Raw genomic sequence first — 21,980 nt, 5'->3', positions numbered from 1 at the left:
TGACTATTGTACATCATTATTATGATTGTTTTTCCCTGATATGTATAGCTTTCCAACCCACATCTTCTTTGATGATGGATTCCAGCACAGGTATTCTCTGGTATTCTAATACTATGTGACTAGCACAGTGATAAAGGGGATGTCAACATGTTACATTTCCAGCTACTTTATGCAAATGAATATTAAGACATGTATGTATGACTCATTTTATTTATATGAATATAGAGAATATTCAAACGTCTAGGAGGACTGAATGGCTGTTGTATTATCAGGGTAACTGAAGGAGTTGAAGTCCTTTGAGGAGCCGTGACTCACACACCTGGTAGCATTTAAACAGTGTGCCCCATGTGTGTGCTTGTCGCCAGCATGTGATTTGTGATGAAGTGGGATTTGTCCCAAGTGTATATTAAAACATTATGTCTTGTGATTAACATAACTGGTAACAGACACTATCCCAGTGACTTTTAAAATGATGTTTATGAGTTAGTGCCCAAACAGGCAATTCAGAGAAGAAGGATCACTGACGTTCAGAGGAGAGAGAGGGCAAGAGCTTCTCTGTTTATTTTGCCACGGTCAATTTATTCTTTCCTCACAGCGAGTTACTTACCTGTAACCTTGAATCTCCACCAATACGTCCAGCCACAAACCTCCCCTGTTTATTTATAACCCTTGTTACCATTTAGCATTATAAAGCGTGTTTATAGATAAGTTGGGCCCGACATTTTCCATGAGTACTCCATGGCATTCCACAGGAGGCACTGGAATGGACCTCTCAACCTCCCCCTCACCCCATATGATAAGTCAAAGGCAAACTGGGCAATCTTGTCTCCTGGTCTGATTGGTTGCCATGTGACGGAATCCTTACCAGTGGGTGGAGACCTCTGGAAGAAGTTTCTCCTCCAAAGAGAGAGTCACAGAAAGAGGTGCTGCGTTGTCCTGTTACCAACCAGAGAAGGAGGCAAACACCAAGATGGCGGAGAGATGGAAAGAACATGGGACTTTGTTGACTCAAGGCGCTGATTCAATTAACCCTGAAGCTCACTCTACAGCAGGACTCCCATTTTTGTGGAGATCATAAATTTTCTTATTGTGTAAGCCGTTTGAGTTGAGTTTCCATTACTTGCAGCTGGAAGCATCCTCGCTGATGAACTATTCTTAAGAAGAATGACTCATGGAGAAATAATCCTCCCAGCTTCTGATTAACCTTGGCCTCCAGAGATAATTATCTGGGCCATCAGATACGTAAAAAATATGGAGGTCATAAGATTAAAATTATGGTTAGGGAGAGGGTTGGGACAGTGACCAGAAGGGAATTCTGAGAGGGGCTTCTGGAATGCTAGTGCTTTCTTGATCTGGGTGTTGGTTATATGGGTGTGTGTACTTTAAGATAAATTCATCAAACTGTGTGTGTGTGATTTGTGTACCTTTCTGCTTTTAAGTCATTCTGCAATTTAAAAAGTTTACTGAAAAATATTATATTGTAACCTGGCTTCCAAACAAGCTATATCTTGACTGGATGGAAATGAATGGCCTATTGTGGTCATTTTATGAGGCAGCCAGATTAAGCTAAGGACATGCTTTCTTTCATAAACTTCCAGAAGCTCACGGTAAAGACCTGCTGTCACTAGTGTGCAGCCAACCCCCTCTAATCTCGGCCAAATGTTTTCCTTTTTGGTTCAGATGGGAAAGCCTCAAACCTTGCAAATGAAGGACTGCATCATTTTTAGAATTCAGTCACAAGGAATATGAAAAACCACAATAAAAACTAACAGATTAGAGTCAGTTGATGAAGGGCTTTGTCAAGTCACATTCTCAGAGAGGCCTTTGAGTTCCAGGGGATCCACTCCAAGGAAACCACTGGGTTTGGAAGAATGAGGTCATGGACCTCATGCAGCTCAGGTTGTTGAGACCTTTAATTCATGGAGGAAGAGATGGAACATGCTTCGCCAGGTTTTTGTTTTGTTTTGCTTTGCTTTTGTTTTGGTGGAAGAAGAATGTATGGGCTTTGGGGACCCAATAATCTGGAGAAGGACTTGACTCCTCTAGAAGAAAACTATTCAGCAAAGTTTTCATAAATCACAGGTTGGGTGGATAGTGGAACTGACCATGTGACGAGCAAGACTGAGAATACAGTCTTCATGAGGGAGAGGATTTGAGGAGGAATCCCATCATGAAACTAAATGAGGAGTATGGTTGGTTGATCGTCAGGCCCTTGGAATTCAAATTCCTGAGGGACGAAGCCTCCTGTGCTGTTTGAGCAGCCACACGGATCCACAGACCTGGACGCACAAAAAGAATGTGGAGACCGTACGTTCTACCAAGCTTCTGGGTGCTCTCATGTCTCTAGATCCTCATTGCCGCCTTGTGCGGAAAGTAAGTTAGATCTGATCCTTAGAGAGACAGTGACTAAGCAGGCTCTCGAGTCACTGAGACCTGGGTTTGATTCCTGTCTCTGCTTACTAGTGGAGGGCTGTTGCGTAGTCTACGTAGGTGTGCAGGAGACATCTCATAGCATGGAGATATGTATTTTTTAAGATTTTACTTATTTAACTTGAGAGAGAGCACAGAGGGAGAGGGAGAAGCAGACTCCCTGCTGAGCAGGATGCCCAATGCGGGGGGGGGGGGGGGGGTTCCCATCCCAGGACCCTGAGATCGTGACCTGAGCCAAAGGCAGATGCTTACCTGACTGAGCCACCTGGGCGCCCCATGTTGGAGAGAGATGTGTATATATATATATATATATATTTTTTTTTTTTTAGATTTTTATTTATTTGATAGAGAGAGAGAGATCACAAGTAGACAGGCAGGCAGAGAGAGAGGGGGAAGCAGGCTTCCGCCGAGCAGAGAGCCCGATGCGGGGCTCGATCCCAGGACCCTGAGATCATGACCTGAGCCGAAGGCAGAGGCTTAACCCACTGAGCCACCCAGGCACCCCTGGAGATATTTTTGATTGTCACCACCAGAGGAGTGCCATTAGCATCTAGTGGGCAGAGGCCAGGGATACTGCTAATCATCCTACAATGCCTAGGACAGCCCCCACCCCCACCCCCACAAAGAATTGTTCAGTCCAGAATGTGAGTGGTGCCACTGTTGAGAAACCCTGTGTGCGTCCTATCTGATTCTCAGTCTCTATCTTTAAAATGGGGATATCGACATTATCTCATTGGGTTGTTATAGAGTAGGTTAAATAAGAATTGCCATTGAATCGCCTGTTCTTCCAGTGTCTCTTCCCTCTCTTTGAGGAATTGCCCTCATAGGACTCGGCATCACTGCAGAATGAGATTTCCATGGGCCAACTGCCAGCAACCCATAGTCCCGTTTAGTTTCATGATGTTTGTCCCTAGCAGGCATTTTGTGTAGTGTGACTCTGCCCCTTTGCCACAGTTGACTGGGTCAGGGGTGGACACTGAATCCAAGCTAAAGCAGTAGGATTTCTCTCTCTGGGGAGCTTATAATTTGCACTGAGAGTCCCGTCTGGCGGGTGTCTTGAATGGAAAAGATAAAAACCTGAGAGTTTTGGGTGGTCGTTTCCTCACAGGTGGGCTGGGATGCAGTTTATAAGAAAAGAGAAGAATGCAACAATTATGGAGAGAAAGGCAGCCATGAGAGACCGAGCTCCCAGAGTCTGTCCCCTGGCTGCACCCTGCCCTTAGCTTCTGTAAGTCATTTTTGCGCCCTTGTAAGACTTTCTGCTGAGCTTGCCTTCAGTTATGTGGTTTTTTTTTTTTTTTTTATGCCCAAGGGACACATAATAACCACTGTTACCATATGTAACAGCACTTAACATGGTGCCTAAAAATAGGAAGACCGGGATAAGTGTCAGTTGTTATTATCCCATATTAGAAAAAAGTTGAGGCAGAGAGATTAAATAATCTGTCTCGTGCCACACAGCTCTCGAACGGTCAAGTTGATCTGGAATCTTCTGTCTGGGTCTCCTGACATCTAGACTGAGGTTCTGTTCTGTCTGTCCTTTAAATGGTGAAATAAAACTTTCAGGATAGTGTGTGGGTTGGTCAGTTAAAAATAACTCCACGTGACCCTCCGTGTATCTCACCCAGGACAGGAACCACACAACGGGCTGCCGCTCGGAAGACCTTCCTGAGTCCCACCCCGCCACGTCTCCCTGCCAGAGGTAACCAATATCCTGTTTGCCATTGAAATGGTTTGTAATAGTTTTTCCACCTACATATGCATCCCTAAACTACATGATTTTGTTTTACCAGCTCTGGAACTTTATATAAGTGAAATTGTCCGTATTCTTTTGCAACTTTTTTCTTCCTGCACTGTTTGTGAGGTTCCTCTCTGCTGTTATGCAGAGCTGTAATCCATTTGTTTTCTTTCTTTCTCCCACCATGTGTTTATCTATGCTACTGGTAACGAGCATTAGGTTATTTCGATGTTCCGCCAGTGATGTGGCTTTGAGAATCCTTGTTTGGATATCCTGGTGCAGGAGTGCAAGGATGTCTCGGGGTGGGGGGGCATTCCTGCCATGCACCTCTGGTGTTTGAGACTCCCTTTGCTCCACATTCTTTTCGGTTTGGGTTCTTCTCTCAGGCAGATGGCAACACCTGGGACCACAGGCTGAAGAGAGTGCAGTGCAGTGCTGGGGGGACATGGAGAGATTTGAAACAAAGTATCTTTCCTCAAAAACTTAAACATAGGGTTACCACGTGGCCAGAAATTCCAGTCCCAGGTACCTACCCAAGAGAACTGAAAACATGCGTTCACACAAAAACTTGCACATGAATGTTTCTGGCTGCATTATTCCTGATAGCCAAGAGCTGGAGACCTCCTTCAAGGCCGGCCAGCTGATGAATGGGTAAATAAGATGCGATCTGTCCAGACAACGGGATTATTGATTATTCGGCATAAAGAGGAATGAAATGCTGCTACCTGTGGCAACAGGACGCCAAGTGAAAGAAGCAGGCACAGAAAGCCACATACTACATAATTCCTCTTATGGGAAGTGTCCAGAATAGGCCAATGTATGGAGACAGAAAGTAGACTGTGGTCGCCAGGGGCTGGGGAAGGGGAAAAGGGGGAGTGACCCTGATGGGCACGGGGTTTCTTACTGAAGTGATGAGAAAGTGTTTTGGAATGAGTGCTGATGGTCTCACATGCTTGTGAATAAAGTGAAAACCACTGAGTTAGAGACATTAGAAGGGTGAGTTTTACGGTTTCTGAATGCTGTCTTAATAAGAATGTAAATAAAAACATAGTATCCTTATGCATTCATTTATTCAAAAGCCACTTATTAAGTACCTGAGGTATGCCAGACATCCCTTAGCCCCTAGGTGGAAGACGCCGCTCAGGGAGGTAGACTTGGCCCCTGTGTTCGTCAGAACCATTGTCAGGTATCAGGTGACACACTGAAGACTGGGCACTGAGGAGAATTTCGTGAAGGGACTGTTTGCAGAAGTACGAGCAGGGTGCCGAGATCCCTGGGGAAGGGAGGCATTTCAGGGTTGGCAACAGACGGCAGCCATGCCCCCCACCCCGGCCCTGGGAGGGCAAGGGGAGAAGGGCGTCGCTGGAATCCAGCGAGAACTGTAGGAGAAGGCGTAGGAGCTGTGGTAGGGAAGGGCCACCCACCCACGGTCCCCTCTCGCGGCGGCTGCCGGCGGGTGATGGGAGCTTGGGCAACACAGACCTCATCGTCAGCCTCCTCAGGCCTGGAGGACAGAGGAGAAGGCTGCAGAGTGACTCTGGAGAAGCCGATCGAGACTCTCGGTCCTCATGGACTTGACATTTTGAGTGGAGAGACATACAGAAAAATACAAGTTACAGAATGTGAGACGCAAACAGGCTGACATGAAAGAGAGCATCTCCGTGTGTGGGTGTGTGGGGGGGTGGGGGGTATGACGACACTGGGTTTGGTGCCTGGGAAGGTCTTTGCAAGGAGAAGGAGGAGGTGCTGTTGAGCTGGGACCTGAAGGGCGCGCTGCTGGGTGACGAAGGGGCTGTGTGTGGAGCCGGGGAAGCCTGTCTTCTTCCGAGGAGCCTGATTTTTCTGAGGAGAACCAGATTTAGGGAAGGACATCAAGAACCCCCTGGGATGTATTAAAGATAGAATGTATACAAACATCCAAATATAACAACAGTCTGAGTGTGAGTCCATGGGACTCACCGGCGAGGCCAGGGCTGCGGGCTGACCCCCAGGGCCTGCCTCTCTGAAGCCGGGACGTGTGTGGACTGCGCCCTCCCTGGAGGTTACACCGAGGGCTGGCACGGCACACTGGCTCGGGGCCTGCCGTCTGCTCGCAGCTCTCCTCCCAGCGTTTATCGGGACTTCTGCCACGTCCCAGGTTCTCCCTTCACAAAGGCAAGACGGGCCAGGGGGAGGGAGTGTCCTTTCTGCACACCAGATGTGACACATCGCCTCGAACGGGCAGGAGCGCCAGTCCAGTAGCTGGGATGGCCACCGGTAGGCCTGCCAACCGTGAAGGGTCCAAAACCGACCTAGAAAAGCACCCAGGCCTGTGACTAATACGGTCATGCGTCGGAGCACCCAGAGGGCAAAGCAGACCCAGCATCCTCCCTGGAACCACATCAAGACATCATCAGAGAACGGAGTCTATAACTAGCGCCTTCTTCCTGACTCAGTGGGCTTTGGGGCATCAGCCCGAGTCCACCTTCGGGGGCTTCTAGCCCGCACAGGTTGGTACATCCCTGTATCCCTCTATTTCCTTCCATCGAGGTCTCTCCCCTCTGGCTCCTTGCCCAGCCAGTTGCCCACAGACTGCAAAACAAAGGCTCGCTGACTTCCCCAGAGACCTGGGCTTAAGGGATGGGCCTTGAGCAGGCTGGGCGGATGCTCTGTTGATTTTTTTTCCAAGTGCAGAGAATGTGACAGCCAATTCCTGTTGGGAATGGCTGTTGTTTTCTTTGGAGCACAAAGCACTTTTCCTTTCTCGTGATTGTTCCAGTTCAGGTCATGTTTAGGATGGAGATGATTCTTTAACTTAATTGCATGCCTTCTTGATCTGTGCCTCTTCAACTTTTGGGACACAGATCCTACTGCAAGCCTGATAAAAAACCATAGACCCTCTCCCTAAACCACACACGCACGTGTGCGCACCTGTCCCCAATTTAACATTTAATGTCAGTCCTAGCAGGTGAAGATCCCTTGGGTTAAGGAGGATGAGCCCCTCCTCCTCCCTCCACCACCCCGCCAGCCCCGCTCTCTTTTCAGACTGGATCTTAAAATTCCCTTTCTTTAGCATTCTCGGGGGCCAGTATTTCTTGCCCGGCTTCTGCCTGAATTAATCCCATGTGTCCAGCCGCTGAGGAGAAGGGGCCTTCTCTACCTTCAAGCTGCCTCTGGCTTGAAGCCCCAGTCCAGTAGCTCTCCAGTCTTTCAGGCAGCAGAGTATCCCAGTGGGATTTGTCAAACTTTTGTCTCATCCATGCCTCGTTATTACGGAAGGGCCAGACTGCAGGAGTCTGTGCAGATTCTGGACGAGGTGGCACAGCTTTGGATGAGACTAGGGAGACAGGCGTTGTCTGGTTTTGTTAAATTCCAGAAGCAAGTCACTTTGCCAAAATTGCCAAAAATAAAAGGACTGTCTAGACACTTACATATTAGGAGCTCTCCTCTGAGAGACCATCCTGAAGATCATTGATTTATGCTTCAAGGGTGAGACAAAAGGGTTCGTTTATGTAACAAACGCGAATCGCACACCTACACCTGCCACGGGCCAGGCGGTGTTCTAGGCACCGGGGTTGGGGCGAGGCGGGAGGAGGCACATGGAGAATAAGACAGACAAGGTAGCAGAGAATTCTAGGTGGTGACAAGTGTGAGGATGAAAATAAGCACCACGAAGTGAAAGATGTGACGGTGGCGCCTCCATGATCAGAGAAGATTTCTCTGAGCAGGTGGCCCTGAAGCCGAAGCCTGAATATTGAAAGGGAAGCATCCATCAGGAGGAAGAGACTCCAGGTGGAGGGAACAGCTGCTGCAGGGCCTTGAGGCTGGAACAAACAGGCGTGCGGGGTGGGGAAGAGAGAGACGCGCTCGTGGATGGCGCAGTCCGGCATGGGGAGGGAGGAGAAGGAAGGGGAGAGGCAGGTGGTGGGCAGATCACTGTGGGCTTTGCGGGGAAAGAGCACGGAGAGGCTAGAGCTGGCGTCTGGTGTGATCTCCTTTGCAGTTTTAGAACTGGCCGCCTGGAGAGAAGCGTGTTTTGAGAGAGCAAGAGCAGAAGTGGAGGCCACATGAGGCCCAGGCCGATTAGGGGTCCAGGTGAGTGGGGGATGGTGGCTCAGACCTACTGGGGGGCCGCAGTCGGAGCGAGGAGGACTGTTTTCCAAGTGAACACACATGGTGCATAGTATGTTAGAATGCATGGTGGTTAAGACCCCATGGAAACTTCCCCTTAATACATTTGAGAAGGGCCAAGGTTATGATGTTCTTGCCAGTCCAAGGTTTCCTGTTCATCCCCTTCCAGGAAAAACAATAACAAAGATACAAATCCTCTTTAAGAGAAAGTTGCTTGGCTGTTCTTGTCTCTGCAGAATGTTAGTTTCCTTGGCAGGCAAGAGGACAAAAGGAGAGGTGATATGTATTAAGTGCCAACTGCATACCTTGATCTCATGTAATCCCACAATAACCCTACAAGGCTTTGGATGTTAGCCTCATTTTTTTTCTGTTACTTTTTCTTTTTCTTTCTTTTTTTTTTGAGATGAGGAAACCAAAGTTCAGAGAGGTTAGGTAAATTGCCCAAGGTCACACAGCTAACAAGGGACAGAGCTGGGATCCAAACCCAAGTCTGTCTGACTCCAGTACTTTGCACATCAGCCCTGGCCATTGAGACCAGGTGAGTGCACTGAGGAGCCTGAATGACCCCGAGACTCTCAGGGTTTTTCACTACTCCTGGGATGAAAACTGGTCTGTTGGGGGTCTGCTGACTTTTCCAGACCATGGGGGTGTGTTGAAGGTGTGTTGAATGCCATGATGTTTAAGAATAGTGTTTTAAGACAGTCCCTGATGGTCAGAAGATTTAATGATGCCAGAGAATCTAATAATGAAAGAAGAAGTTTTGGTCTTGAGACAAACAGGCTCGTTAACAGTAAATCAATTTGGGTGAAATCAATTAGGGCTAACAGGAAGGTAGAACCTACACTCTCTGTCTAGCCCCTTTTGCAATCAGGCTGGTGGTGGTTACCCGTGTGTCATGGAGACACCCTCAGGGACAAAGACCCTAATGACAAAGGAATTCTGTGCTGTAAATCCTGCCTCTGATGCTCTGTGGCCAGTTTCTTGGTAGAAGGACTCTGGACGGTTCTGGAGGTCTCCGAGCTTTCCAGCAAGGCCCTGCCCTTGGGCCTGGGCCTTCAGCAGCCTCAGGACTGTGTGTATCACCTAAAAATCCTGTCTCGGGCCTTTCAGAGCAACCCAGAACAGACTGGGCCTGGCAGGTTCCACCTGGCCTGGCTGCCTAGGACTGTGCCAGAGAAAGGCTGGGGTGACATTCCCGGGGCCTGCATGTAGGAAGAGCCAGCCCATCACACCTGGAGTCACACCCAGGCTGACAAAGAGCAACAGGACCCTGTGACCTTCTCTTCGGCGGTTTTAGCTCTCTGGTGGGTGCTACCTAGTGGGTAGCTCCATGGAGATGGCTTGCATGGCTGCAAGCCCCATGGAGAGAGGACTCTGGCTTCTTTTCCTGTCTTAGTACTTACGGTGTGCTCATGTGAATTCACTGAGGTTGACTGACAGATACCGTCTCTATCCTCCAGGCTTTGACATTTCATCGGGAGTTATAAGCCCATCAGGAGGAAACCAAGGCATTAAGAAAGTGCATTTCGGAATCAGATGGAGCCAGCTGCCAGCGCAGGTAAGCGAAGCCTTGGTTTCCTCATCTGTGGAACGAGGTGATGAGATGCAGGTGGATGGTAGCTGGAAGGGTTAAATGAGATGATATGCTTGGCAGGATTCTCAGCACATAGTGACCATCAGAGCGAGTACTGAGTGCCTTCTACAACCGCCACCAAAGCATTGCATGGTACTTTATGTTTCTGTGGGAACGTCTATATTTTTTTTTACTGTGGCCCACACCACAACCTTATCATGCGTGTGTATCTTTAAATGTAGCAGAAACATACATTTTATGAGGTAATACCCTTACTGCATATGATGAATTCTGATGGTCTGTGTTCTATTCACTTTTGTTGAAAAAAAGCCCTGAAGGGGCCAAGGGGAACTTTTTGGGGTCATGGACAGGTTCTATATTTTGATGAGAGTGATGGTTGCACAGTGTGTCTTGGCCAAAAATCATTGAACTCCGCATTGAAATGGTTGAATTTCACTGCACGTCAGTTAGATCTCAATAGATTTGCAACCCCCTAAATCGATTTCTTATTGAGAGTGCCGAATCCTAACCACTAGACCACGAGGGATAAATTAGATTTTTATTGAGATGCAATTCACGTTTCATAAAATTCACCCTTTTAAAGTGGTATTTAGTATACTCACAGAGCAACTGCCACCGCAGTCCAATTCCAGAACATTTTCACTCCAAAAAGAAGCCCCATACCCATTAAGAGTCTCTTCCCATCCCCCCAACCCTAGTCCCTGGCAACCACTAATCTACTTTCTGTCTCTACGGATTTGCTGGTCTCAGTCTTGTGTGGCCGGGAGAACAGCCTTTGAAGCTATACCACTTACTGGGCCTCTCAGGGAGGGGACACACTGCTCCCCACAACTGGGATTTCTCTATTTGGTCCTGGTCCTGGGTGGTGAATTCCAAGAGCACCAGAGACACTTGTGGATGACTCACACCATATGTCCTCACGTCCTTCCTACACCGACTCCAGGCCCATTCAGTCCTCTGCGAAAGCCCCTTACTCACTCCCCAACGTAGTAAAGATAGGGACTGTGATGCACCCAGCAAAAAAGGAGGGAATGGACTCTCCAAGGTCAATGTGACAAACCCATCACAGAAATGCAAAGACGTAAGAAAGGTTCAGACTGGTGTCCAGCGAGGTGGGGGTTGGGATTGGATTTGGAACTGAGCTTGGACAAGAGGAGTAGGTTAACGGGCTGTTATCGGCCTCCTGGAGGACGGGACCTGGAGGTGACTCGTGCCCCATGTCCCCGCCTCTTTCCTACACCAAGGCTCCACCCGTACTGTGGAAACACTCCACACTCCCTTCACCCACAGTGCCTTGGTAAGGTGTGCACAAAGAGACACCTGAGGAAGGGAGAGGGCCAGATGCAAAGGGGACGAGTCTGCAAGGTCAGTGGGGCAAACCCACATGGAAACCTCCATAGCTGGCTACTGACTGGCACCAGCTCTGCAATCACCTGGGATGGGTCTGACACAAGGGCCTTCAAAAGAGACATCGAGTGTTAGCAAGGGCCCCTGCAGAGGTGAGGGGGCAGTGGGACATCCTGGAGATTTAGAAGCCCTTTTTCTAGCTCTTATTAAGAGGAAGGGAGATAGGACTCCGGTGATGTTTAAGGAATGAGTGCACACCAGCCATTTATACAATGAAGTTATCATGTGGGATTGTCTATAACAGACTCAAGTCTGAAGGGAGTCTTACTAACCTGCCAATAACCTTCAGGGAAAGGAATTTCACTGACTACTATTTTTTTTACAATGGTGTGCTATTAAAAAGATGTATTTTAAATTCATTGTTTTTAAAGATTTTATTTATTTGACAGAGATCACAAGTAGGCAGGGAGGCAGGCAGAGAGAGAGAGAGGGAAGAAGGCTCCCTGCTGAGCAGAGAGCCCCACGCGGGGCTCGATCCCAGGACCCTGAGATCATGACCTGAGCCGAAGGCAGAGGCTTAACTCGCTGAGCCACCCAGGTGCCCCTAAATTTGTTTTTAATCTATTTTTAAATAGGTGATGCATTCACATAGGAAATTTTCCCATTCTTGTCCTCATCTGCAGAGACACCCACTCCCCATGCTATAGGTAAGTAATGTTTCTAATTTCTTATGTATCCTTCCAGAATTTCTTTATGCATATATAAGTAAATTTATATACATACACACATATATACTTTTTTTAATTTAAGAAAGAGAGTATGTTTGAGCAGGGGCAGGGAGGGGCAGAGAGAAAAGGAGACAGAATCTTAAGCAGGCTCCACGCTGAGCACACAGCCTGACACAGGGCTTAAACTAAGCCACTCAGGCACCCCTATATAAAGATTCTTTTTTTTTTTTTAAAGATTTTATTTATTATTTATTTGACAGACAGAGATCACAAGTAGGCAGAGAGAGAAAAGGAAGGCAGAGAGAGGAAAGGAAGCAGGCTCCCTGCTGAGCAGAGAGCCCGATGCGGGGCTCAATCCCAGGACCTTGGGATGATGACCTGAGCCGAAGGCAGAGGCTTTAACCCAGTGAGCCACCCAAGTGCCCCTAAAGATTCTTAATACAACTTTTTTAAGCTCCATCTCCAGGAAGGAAATTTGAATTCAAACCAATGACCTGGGGTGCCTGGATGGCTCAGTTGTTAAGCATCTGCCTTTGGCTCGGGTCATGATCCTAGGGTTCTGGGATCCGGCCATGCCTTGGGCTCTCTCCTCAGTGGGGAAGCCTGCTTCTCCCTCTTCTACTCCCCCTGCTTATGTTCCCTCTCTCGCTGTCTCTCTGTCTCTCTCTCTCTCTGTTAAATAAGTAAATAAAATCTTAAAAAAAAGGGGAGGGGTTCAAACCAATGACCCGACATAAGGGCTCTGGAGATTTCCCATAATCAAAATCCACAGGTGGCTAGTGGAAATGAGGTGTAGCCCTCCAAAGGGAAGACACTTTTAAACATAATACATGTAAAAGAGTCAATGATAGGGACGCCTGGGTGGCTCAGTTGGTTAAGCGACTGCCTTCGGCTCAGGTCATGATTCCAGCATCCTGGGATCGAGTCCCACATCCAGCTCTCTGCTCGGCGGGGAGCCTGCTTCTCCCTCTGCCTCTGCCTGCTACTCTGTCTGCCTGTGCTCTCTCTCTCTCTAACCAATAAATAAATAAAATCTTAAAAAAAAAAAAAGAGTCAATGATAAATGCTCTATAAAGGGGACAAGAAATAAAACAAGAAGGAAAATTCTCCCACATCTCTCCACCTGAAAACAACAATAATTAACATCAGTTGAACATTATTCTGGACCAGTGACATCTTACAGCACTTCGTGTGTTGATGGAAGTGTTTTCTGAACTATAGTAATGACTGTTAGTTACATGTGTCTATTGAGAGCTTGAAATGTGGCTTGGGCAGTTGACCTGAATCGTTGATTTTATTTTAATTAATATAAACTTAAATATACATGGCCACACGTTTCTAGTGCCTGCTGTGATGGACAGCACAGTTCTACACCCTGTTCCGTGTGTACGTGTGAGTGGAAGCACGGAAAGAAGCGCTGGGGTGCCAACCGCCTTACGTTGCCGAAACACATAAGTGGGATTACTGATTGATCTAGTAATTCTACCTCTAGGAATTGTCTAAACAAAATGGTGATGACTCTGTTCAAAATCTAGCTCTGAGAGTGTTTATTAATTAAAAACTGAAACGTGGTAGGGAAGAATTTACTGACGTGGGAATATGTTCACAACTGTCTGTTGCAGGAAAGGCAGGTTACGAAGCAGGATGATCTCATTAAAATATAAATATATGTAACTTAGAAAGGTATATTTCAAATTGCTCGTATATGGCAGGCACACAACACATATTATATGAGTGAGTATATGTTAATAAGAGCACTGGGTGGTGAAATTATGAGTGATATTTTATATTCTTCTGCTCCCTTATTATACTTTCTAACTTTCTATGGTGAACACATACCCCTCTGTAATCAGAAAAAAAAAAATTTACTGAAGAGGGACATCTGGCTGACTTGGTCCTAAGAGCATGCAACTCTTGATCTCAGGGTCATGAGTTCGAGGCCTACACTGGGTGTAGAGATTACTTTAAAAAAAAAACTAATAATACATTATATGTTAATAAAAGATTAAAAAATTAAAAAAAAATAAACTATTGATACCTAAAAAAATAAAATATTTACTGAAGAAAGAAATATAGTTGCTAGGTCATATATTTCAGAGCTGGAAGGAGCTTTGGAGACAGGCACACACAGGGAGTTAAAGGTAGAAACTTAAAAAAAAAAAAAAAGATAGAAACTTAGGTTTCCTGACTATACACAAACATCTTCTAGAGCCAATGAGAAAAGGTCGCTGGACTGTGTCCTGTTCTGGGTTATCCTGGCCAGGACAAACTCTCTCAGTGTGGCAATTCAGTAGTGGATTTAGAGAGGAAAAAACAAAGAGTATTAATGCTCCTCAACAAGTGTAAAACATCTAAGAAAATCTCTCTAACAAACTATGGGCATCACAATCTCTGCTCTGGCTGGGCCTGCCTCCCCCACATTGTGCTCTCTGTTGTGACTCCAGCAGGACACCCTCTAGGACACCCTGCCCAGTCATCATGGGGGAGAGAAGGCTCTGTCCCTTGTCGGAGGACGTTTCTTGATGGTCCCCATGTTTTGGCTCTTCTTCAAAGCCTATCCTTTTTCAGAATTCTTAACGGAATCACTAAGTCTCTACCTCAGATGTCCTTTCTTTTTATTCGGCCTGTGCTATTGGTATTCATGCTCAACTTTGAAACTTTTTTATAGGAAATGCACTTTGTTATATGAAATGATTATTACTACCTCAGAGCTCTTAGTTCTGTGACTCAGTCCACTTTACCTCAGTCCATTTTTTTTGAGTACCAGCTAGGTCCAAAGCACTGGTAGATACAGAAATGTACAAAAGTACAAAAAGTATTTATCTAAGAGAATTGAGAACATAAACCCACAAAAAGGCTTCTACAAAAATGTTCACAGCAGCTTTATGTGCAAGAGCCAAGACCGGAAACAACCCAAAGACCCATCTCCAGGAGAACGGATGAATAAATTGTGACATATGCATTGATTACTCAGCAGTAAAAATATAGACAAAGGACTTAAGTAGATGTTTCTCTGAAGAAGATGTGTAAATGGCCAGTAGCAGACGGTAAGATGCTCACCATCACTAATCATCGGGGAAATGAAAGTCAAAACCATAGTTAGATACCACCTCACATCCATTAGGATGGCTACTGTCAAAAAACCCTAGAAAATTACAAGTGTTGGCAAGGATGTGGAGAAATTTGAACCCTGGTACACTGCTGGTGAGAAGGTAAAATGGTACAGCTGCTATGGAAAACAATATGGCGGTTTCTCGCTTATGTATGTTCACAACAGACGAAAGGTGGAAACAACCCAACTCTCTGTTGATGGATGACCTTATAAATAAAATGTGGTCTGTACATGCAATGGAATATTATTTAGCCTTGGAAAGGCTGACACATGCTACAACATGGATGAAACTTGTTGACATTACAATGAGTGAGATAAGCCAGTCACAAAAAAGTAAATACTATATGATTCCAGATCTAAATGAGGTATCTCAAGTAGTCGGTGTGGGGGGAGGCACCTGGCTGGTTTAGTTGGTGGAGTGTGCGACTCCTGATCTTGGTGTTGTGAGTTCAAGCCCCATGTAGGGTGTTGAGATGACTTGAAAAAAACAAACAACAAAAACCAACAATAACAAAAAAACAAACAACATTAAGAAAATAAGTAGTCAAATTCATAGAAACGTGAAGTAGAATGGTGGTTACCAGGGGCTGGGGATTGGGAAAAAACTTGTTGTTTATGAGTATAGAGTTTCAGTTTTGCAAGATGAAGACATTCTGGAGATGTATTGCACAACAGCTTGTACTTAATATTACTGACTATACACTCAAGAATGGTTAAGATGGTAAGTTTTATGTGTTTCTTTTTAACCACAATTTAAAAAGCTGTCAAGGTCATCAAAAACAGGGAAAGTTTGAGAAGCTGTCATAGCCAAGAGGACCCTAAGGAGACATGATGGCTAAATGTAATATTGTGTCCTGGGAGGGATCCTGGGACACAAAAAAAGCAGTAGGTAAGCTGAGGAAATCTGAATCAACTATGGACTTGAGTGAATAATGACATATCAGCAGTGGTGTGTTAATTGTAACAAACATACCCCACTAATGTGAGACATTCACAGTAAGGGAAACTGGGCCTGGGATGTATGGAAACATTTTTTTGTACCTTTTGACCACCCATCCTGCCAGCCCCACCTCTGGCAACCACCATTCTGTTTTTTGTTTGCTTGTTTGTTTTTTATTTTTATTTATTTTTATTTATTTTTAAAAAATATTTTATTTATTTATTTGGCAGACAGAGATCACACGTAGGCAATGAGGCAGGCAGAGAGAGAGGGGAAAGAGGCTCCCCGGTGAGCAGAGAGCCCGAGGCGGGGCTGGATCCCAGGACCTTGAGATCATGACCTGAGCCGAAGGCAGAGGCTTAACCCACTGAGCCACCCAGGCACCCCAATTTTTATTTATTTTTAAAGTAATCTCTGCACTCAATATGGGGCTCAGACTTACAACCCCAAGATTGAGAGTTTCATGCTCAATGGACTGAACCAGCCAGGTACCCGTTTCTTTGATTTTTTAGATTCCACGTAAGAGTGAGATCATATGTTATTTGTCTTTATTTCATGAAGAAATAGAAAATCTGAAAGACCAATTATTAGTCAAGAGATTGGATCAGTAATCAAAAACCTCCAACAAACAAAAGTCCAGGTCTGGATGGCTTCACTGGTGAATACTCCCAGACATTTAAAGAATTAATCAAAGAATTAATACCAGTTCTTCTTAAACTCCTTCAAAAAACAGAAGAGGAGGGAGCACTTCCAAACTCATTTTATGAGGCCAACATTACCCTGATACCAAAACCAGACAAGGAGGCCACAAGAAGAGGAAACCCCTCAACAAAATATTAGCAAACCAAGTTGAACAATACATGAAAAGGATTATACATTGTGGGTCCAGTGGGATTTATTCCACGGATGCATATCCCATATGCAAATCCATCAGTATGATACACCTCACTAACAACGTGAAGGGTGGAAGCTATAAGATCCCCTAAACAAATGCAGAAGAAGCATTTGATAAAAGTTAACATCATTTATGATTAAAAACTCTCAACAAAGTGGGTATAGAGGGACCATGCCTTAACATAATATAGGCCATGTGTTTATTCAGCCTTCAAAAAGAATGAAAGCTTGTCATTGGCAATGACATAGATGGAGCTAGAAAGTATAACTCCAAGTGAAATAAGTCAGAGAAAGAAACTACCATATGATTTCACTCATATGTGGAATTTAAGAAACAAAACAAATAAGCAAAGGGAGAAAAGAGAGAGGCAAACCAAAAAACAGACTCTTAACTATAACTGTAGAGAACAAACTGATGGTTACCAGAGGGGAGGTGGGTGGAAGGATGGGGGAAATAGAGATGGAGATTAAGGAGTGTGCTTGTTGTGATGAGCCTGGTGTCTAAAATAAAAACTTAAGGGGTGCCTGGGTGGCTCAGTGTGTTAAGCATCTGTCTTCAGCTCAGGTCATGATCTCAGGGTCCTGGGATCGAGCCCTGCATCAGGCTCTCTGCTCAGCGGGGAGTCCGCTTCTCCCTTTTCCTCTGCCCCTCCCCCTGCTTGTGCTCAATTTCTCTCTCTCTTTCTCTCTCAAATAAATAAACAAATAATCTTAAAACAAAATCAAGGCTTTCTGTGGCAAGCCCACAGCCAACATACTCAACTGTGAAAGCAGAAAGCTCTTCCTCTAAGATCAGGAACAAGACAAGGATGCCTACTCTCACTACTTTTACTCAACATGCTACTGAAAAGTCCTAACCAGAGTATTTAGGAAACTCTTTGAATTATCTTCATAATTTTTCTGTAAATCTAAACCATTCTACAAAATCAGGTCTGTTAAAAAATAATAATAATAATTTGGGCTGTGCCCTGGAGGAATGTCATGGCCGGAGGCATGAACTTGGAATTGGTCTCGGGTTCAAAGCCTGGCTGCACCATGACCCTGCAGAGAGTGATGTCACTCTCTTGGTGGGACAGTGTCTTCTTCTGGAAAGTAGGGGGTAATACTAGGCCCTACCTCAGGGGGGTGCTGTGAAGACTCCATCCAAAGTGCTCAGCACCATCCTTGGCCCATTGTAGATGCTGCTGTAACTATAGGAGGTAGAAATCACGGTGGATAAATCAGCGCTTGAGAGAGCGCATGTCAGAGCCAGGCAGTCTGGATTCAGATTCTGGCCCCTTCGGTGTCTATTTATAAATTTGTGGGCCAGGCACTTGGACTGAGCCTCAATTTTCTTAGCTATAAAAAGGGCTGAATACCGCCCACCCACAGGGTGGTTGGGAGGACTGAATGAGCTTGTGTGCGGGGCCAGTGCCGGATCAGTGGGAGCTGCTGGAGTCAAGTAGATGCCCAGTAAGAGCCCAGAGGAGGAGCAAATAAAACCGTGTGGGCCTCCAAGGAGACTGCAGAAAGGGGCCTGCTCTGGCTTCTGGGCAGAGGCTGTGGATGGGCTGCGTTGCAGTGCTCCGAGGTCCCATGTGACCTTCTCCCCGACCCTGCGGGGTCCTCCCAGGTCCCCAGCCTTGGAACAAAGCCTCCGCCTGCCGTTCTGCCTCTGTTCTCTGTCTGAACTCTGATTAGGCCCTTATCTCTGAGGCTTTGCCCTGCTTGGCTGCCTGTCACATTCAATTCCATTCCAGGCCTTTCATCCTGCCCCGGCCGGAGTGTCCCTGAGCGTGAGGTTCTGGGACATGTGGCCTGGTCTCTGTCGTCCTTGATTCCCACAATCCTAAGCACCGGGTCGGGTACACAGCAGCTGCTCAGTTCCTGATGGCCGAAGAGAATACAATGAGAAGCAAACTCCCAGGCAGGCCTTGATGTAGTTAGATTTCAAGGCACTGAGAAACATTGGCACCCTTCCCCCCTCAAAAAGAGGGAGCCTTCTTTCTGGGCTCCCTCTAGCCCCCAGTTCTACTGTTAGAGCGTCACTGCTTTGGCTTAAACCAAATTGGGACCCTGTACTTGGTAAAAATGCAACTTTCTGCATCAGTCAGAATCCTAGCAGGAAAGCAGAAGGCCGAGTCGAAAGGGTTTAACTGACAATTAAAGTAGAAGACAGTGGCAGGACTATTGACAGTGACGTGGGCAGGATGGAAGGAGCCAGCAGGGGTGGTGAGGTGCTCCGGGATGTGTGGTGGCAGGCAGCGGGTAGCACGCTAGGGTCGAAGGGCCAAAGGGAGCCTGGTAAAAATGAGTTGTGGAGGGCCACGGCTGTGGAGAGGCAGCCACTGAGCAGTCATGTCCATCACCTGCCCTCAGCTCTCCCTGCAGTGCCCCCTACTGGCCGGCCACTCCCCCACCCCCACCCAGAAGCCAGAGCGTGAGGGGCCAAGGGGCCAGCCTCGCAGGGATAGAAAATGGATGTGGGCTGAGGGTAGAGGAGCAAACCGAGAACAATAAGCCTTCAGAAGTGATGTGTTTTAGTCTTGTCAGTCATGTACAGTTCAGCATGTATGATGGCATCAGATCCTTTAAGAAGGCAGAAGGGTAAGAGACCTGCCTCCTGAAGAAAAAGAGCATCGCTGGCAGGGAAGGGGTCCCTCCTCCCGCCTGAGAAGACAAACCTTGCCCTTTCCCTATGGTAGTTCTAGAATTTCCTTATGTCCCTATCCTGCTCCTAAGGATGGTAACCTGGCTGGATGGGACACTGCTGTTTACGGGTTCAAGTAGGCAGGGATGATGCTGAGAAGGATTATGGGGCGTTAAGTCCCTCCCCCATCTCAGCCATCCCTTCAGCTCCTGAACAAACCTTTGTCATCGCAGGACTGCAGGGAGACTCAAAGAGGCCACGGTGAGCAGAAATCCTGTAATCCTGTGATCACCTGGGGGAGGTGATCTGGGAGAGATCCTCGACCATCGGAGCCCCCTCACTGAGCCCATGCTGGGACCCATGGGCCACACTGTGGGAACTGCAGGGATTTGGAGAGATGTCTTCAGACCTGCATCTGGGCCGGAAGGCACGCGGGATCAGTGGCTAAGGCTGTGTGAGGGGCAGCAGAGGGAGCACAGGGGCAGAGGATGGGGGCCTGAGCATGGAATGAGGCTCCTTGGGGGCTGAGAAGGGCCAGGGATCATCGAGGGCCTTTCCAGTCGGGTCCAGGGAGCAGGAGTGGGGCATCACCAGGAATAAAAAAGCTCAGGCCACACCCCATGCCTACTGAATCGGGATTTGCATTTTCACAAACCCCCATGTGCTTGTCATGTTTCCTCTAGTTCAAGAAGCCCTGCTCCAGCCGGTGCTGCTCAGGTGAGCCTGGGGCTCATTTCCCCTGGGTGCCTCTGAGCTCTTTTCCCTCAGGGCCTTTTCCCTCCAAAAGTCATTCAACAAATGCTGAATGACTAGTCCGTGCCCTGCACTGGGGATACAGAAATGAACAGCAGGCAGAGAGGCACCTAGGAAGCTGCAACCCAGCGTGGAAGGTGCTACAATAAGGACGCTGTGTGTCGTTAGAGGGGGACCCCCAACCTGTGGGGGAGGGGCGTGTGGCCAGGGAATGCTTCTGGGAGCTGTGGCCCTCCACCCTGCCGCTGACCTCAGCACGACTCACTAGGCCCCAGAGCCGCTTCTCTTTCTCTTTCACTGTGTGTGTGTCCAGTTTCAGTTCATTATCTAAGTTGTGCTTCTCTTCTTTCTTCCCGTTCTAACCCCGAGTAGGCCCTAAATTCTAGATGGGAGAGAATGAATGAGTGGACGATGAGATGGTACCAATTACAAGTACCCCAGGTAACGGTGAGACCCATTGCCCTTTCCTAGGGTCCATCAACCTGCTCTGCAGACCCCTTTCTCCATCGCATCCTGTCTGTATATGGTTTTTGAAATGGGAGCGTTTATTTCCTCAGTTGTGGGTTTTGGGAGCAGAACATCAAGCATGCTAGGAGGCCTCGCATAGAAAGTAGTTAAAAGCACAGGTGTAAGCCAGGGTTCAAATCCCGGCTTCATTATTTACTAGGTCGGTGACTTTGGGCATGTTTCTTTATTTTTCTTGCCTCTGTTTCCCCACCTGCCAAATGGGGATAATAGGAATACTACCCTCGTAGGGCTACCGGGGGGTGGGTGTCCCATGAGTTATCTGCAAAGCGCCTGGGACAGTTCCTGGCACTTGGTAAGTGCTAGGAAAGTGTTTGTTCTTCATGAGAACTTACTGTGTGCTGGGCCTGTGATTCCTTTGCCTGGTCTCAGGTAATGAGGAAAGCCAAGAACATCCTGTGAATGAACATCACTGTGAATCACACACACACACACACATCAGAGAGTCGGAGCTGGAGGAGACCTAGGTCTTTGTCCCCAGCAGGTGGTGGCTGGGCTGTGGGCTTGCCTGGAGCCATCACAGTCTGGTAACTCCTTTCATGGGAACTAGAAAGACCTTCTTCTCCTGTTGTTCTCATCAGGGCTCTGTGATTGATTCTCTTGTCAGGGATCTCCCCAACCTCCTCCTCTTTGAAGCCCCTAGGGTTGGTGGCCTTTCTGCTTGCTCTCGCTGCTAACTGGAAGCCACTCCGTTGGCTCTGGCCGGCAGAGGGTGATGCCCAGGCTTGGCAGGGCTTGAAACTAATTGGTAGAGTTCATGTGTTCATACTTTGTGAACTCTAAGGCCACAGGGCCAATGTTTTCAATGGGAGCATCCTCTGGGCCTTGATGGGATCTGTTTCTTCTAAGTCAGGGAGCTCCCAGCTGCCCCCGACTCATCAAGTGGGCCAGGACTCAGAACATGCCCCCGACATCAGAGCCTGAACTGTGCTATGTGGAGGGGTTTCTTACTCTGGACCAGTTCTAAGACATTTGGCTAATTCTGCGGCTCTGAGATGTTCTTGGAATCCTGGAGGGCTTTTATGCTATGGCTTTCTGGCCCTGCTGCCTCTGATGTGGAGGGAACAGGAGAGGTTTCTGCCTTCCAGCCCAGAGCCCAACTGAGCAGAAGGATGCACTCAGGTTTGGGGAGCACGAGGGCAAGCGGTGCCCTTGCCCAACCTGGGACTTCTCAGAGGAG

At 47.2% G+C, this 21,980-nt stretch overlaps 1 long non-coding RNA gene across 1 annotated transcript in view; it reads left to right on the top strand.

The window, feature by feature from the left end:
• Nucleotides 1-4,052: 4,052 nt before the first annotated feature.
• LOC308358830 overlaps nt 4,053-21,980 on the top strand; it is a 20,373-nt gene continuing 2,445 nt past the window's right edge. Inside the window, exons 1-4 of the long non-coding RNA XR_013968342.1 lie at nt 4,053-4,132; nt 8,151-8,242; nt 9,739-9,836; nt 11,855-11,926. This is a non-coding gene — a long non-coding RNA (uncharacterized lncRNA). The remainder of the gene's footprint in view (nt 4,133-8,150; nt 8,243-9,738; nt 9,837-11,854; nt 11,927-21,980) is intronic.

Source organism: Martes martes (genome assembly GCF_963455335.1).
Source record: "Martes martes genome assembly, chromosome: 17".
NCBI lineage: Eukaryota > Metazoa > Chordata > Mammalia > Carnivora > Mustelidae > Martes > Martes martes.
Note: the sequence above shows the minus strand (reverse complement) of the source record. Positions and strands in the feature narration are given on the sequence as shown.